Consider the following 3,215-nt stretch of genomic DNA (forward strand, 5'->3'; position numbering starts at 1 on the left):
GTTCATGTACATAAGAATTTGAAGCTTGTGAGAAGGGACCAAGCATTGCCCAGTAAGTGCTAAGCCTTGAGCTAGGGACTTCACATATTTCACCCCGTTTAACCCTCATAACAATCCCATGTGGTCCGTACTATTGCTCTCATTTACAAAGGAAAAACCAGAGCTTTGAGAATAAGTGCATTTACCCCTACTTGTCTGATGCCACATGGCCCCAATACAGTGCAGAGAGTAGTGGATTTCAAGTCAAAAGAGCCCTGCTTGGCTTCAGAACCTAGCTGGATCACTGGACAAATGGCACCCTCTGAGTTTCCTCATCTCTAAGTTTTTAAAGGCAAAAAAGACTCTACTTCACAGGGATGATGTAAGAAAAACAGCAGGACACAAAAGTTGAAGCCTATAGAGACATGAAGATGATACCAACATGTCCTTCACTTTAGTGAGTGATACAATGTCCTTGGAACAAGTTCAGTTGAATAAAATTTCCTGATTATTTAATAAGAGCAAAGCATTGAGTTCAGTACCAGATTCCCATCTCCAAAAAGTTCACCATTAAGCAAGGAAGTGGTTCTATTAAGCTATAATAAAAGCAAGGGGTCATATGAACAAGGGCCTGGGCTAATATAGAGGAAAGCACTGTAAATTTCACCTGGGTGAGGCTGGAAGGGAAGAGGTAGAAGCTGGGCCTTGGAGGCTTGCCTGCTATGTGCCAGACACATGCTTGATTCAGAGAACATCATTTAGTATGAAGTGTGCAGAAGATAATGAGTATGAAAATAAAAGCTGGGGGCAGATTGAGAATCCCAGTACCTCTCTGTTCTTATCCCTTCCAGATGACTCTTTCTATCACCTTTCCTATTCCTCCAGACCCAGCTCAACTCCTATCTCCTTTATTAAATATACCTGATCACATCCCCTGCCTCCACTAAATGTAATCCATCCTTTCTCTAGATCCTTACATGTTACTTTTATAAGTCTGACCCCAATAGAATATAAACTTGAATACAAATACTTATATTTGTATTCCTTATAATACATACTTGCTGAGTTAAAATTTTGGGCAACTAAAATTGTATATAGTCAGAAAGTATATGTAGAACACTACATATACTTTTGGGCAACTAAAATTGTATATAGTCAGAAAGTATATGTATAAAATTGTATATAGTCAGAAAGTATATGTAGAACAAATATTATTTCTACCTGAATAATCAGAAAACTTAGTACATAAGAGGTTTAATTAGAAACCAGGATCATACAGGAAGTCACAGGCAGGACTAGACCAGTCCTGTGTTCTTTCCATTGAATCACAGCTCATTGAGAAATAAGATGGTAAATGACTGCTCTACAAAAATAGGAGTCACTGAGGAGGGCACCTGGGTGGCTCAGTCACTTAAGCATCTGGCTTCAGCTCAGGTCATGATATCACAGTTCATGAGTTGGAGCCCCACACTGGGCTCTCTGCTGTCAACACAGAGCCCACTTCAGATCTTCTATCCCCCGTCTCTCTCTGCCCCTTCCCCACTCATGCGCTTTCTCTCTCTCTCTCAAAAATAATAAATAAAAAAATTTTTTTAAATACACTGAGGACTTACATCTGGTACTTGCAAGGAAGACATTCATAATTGTGGTTAAGTCTCTAAATTTAGCCTTCCAGTCCAGAAGTTCTGGGAACAATTTCATCTAAACTCAGGTGAAAATTACTGGTAGCAAAAGTCTTATTTCATCATACATAATGAGAAATATAAATGCCCAGTGGATCAATATTCATATTATATTCTCTTCCTAGGTGATAGAAAAGCCTATAAAGCAAAAGATATATGTTCAAAGTTTAAAACTTTTGTAATGCTTACAAATACACAATACCAAAGATCCTACAGTATGTTTCCACCTGAAAGACAGTGTAAAGGATCTATTCCTTTGTCTTTTTGCATTCTTAAAATTAAATAATCTAAAATATGTTTAAATGTCTATTATATGGGTGCCTGGCTGGCTTAGTTGGTAGAGCATGCGACTCTTGATTTCAGGGTCATGAGTTCAACCCCTACATTGGGCACAGAGCTTACTTAAAAAATAATAATAAATGTCTATTATATAGTAAACATTCACCAAATGTTAATTCCCTTTCTTATTAAAATCGAGTGATAGGATCAACAAGACTTAAATGACTTATCAAATGTGTTGTGCATGTTAGAGATGAAGGCTTTCATGTGAACAAGGCCATTCTTGTCCAGGGAAGTTTCTCCAGTGCCAACTCTCAACATTGAGTAGCGGCTGCTGGTGCACAGTTTAGGAAAAGAACCTAAAACTCAATCGAGGCATAATAAGAAAGAATGATGAATAATAATATCTGCCATGATGCAGAATAGGAGAGTCCAGCACATGACAGATATTTAGCATTCCTATTGTCAGGCAGAGGAAACATAAAAATGTACTATGTGGTTTGTTTGTTTTTTTTAAGTTTATTTACTTATTTGAAAGAGAGCAGGGGAAGGGCAGAGAGAGAGGGAAAGAATCCCAAGCAGGCTTCCCACTGCCAGCACAGAGACTGATATAGGACTCGAACTCACGAACCAAACCCAGAGATCATGGGTTTGAAATCAATCATGGAGCTGAAAGAGTCGGAGCTTAACCAAGGGAGCCACCCAAGCGCCTCTGGACTACATGTTTCAAAGAATACTTATGGTGGGCACCTGGGTGGCTCCCTCAGTTAAGCGTCCGACTGTGGCTCAGGTCATGATCTCACAGTTCGTGAGTTTGAGCCCCTAGTGGGGCTCTGTGCTGGCAGCTGGGACCCTGGAGCCTGCTTTGGATTCTGTGTCTCCCTCTCTCTCTACCCCTCCCCTGCTCGTGCTCTGTCTCTGTCTCTGTCTCTCTCTCTCTCTCTCAAAAATTAATAAACATTAAAAAGAAATTAAAAACAAAAAAAATAATACTATAGCATGGGGGCCTGGCTGGCTCAGTTAGAAGAGCATGCAACTCTTGATCTCGGGGTCGTGAGTTTAAGCCCCATGTTGGGCATAGAGCAGACTTAAAAAAAAAAAATCATAGGGGCACCTGGGTGGCTCAGTTAGTTAAGCATCCAACTCTTGATTTCGGCTCAGGTCATAATCTCACAGTTCATGGGATCAAGCCCTGTGTCAGGCCCTGAGCTGAACCTGCTTGGGATTCTCTCTCTCTCTCTCTCTCTCTCTCTCTCTCTCTCTGTCCCTCTCTTC

The sequence above is a fragment of the Felis catus genome, chromosome C1 (assembly GCF_018350175.1).
Source record: "Felis catus isolate Fca126 chromosome C1, F.catus_Fca126_mat1.0, whole genome shotgun sequence".
Classification (NCBI taxonomy): Eukaryota; Metazoa; Chordata; class Mammalia; order Carnivora; family Felidae; genus Felis; species Felis catus.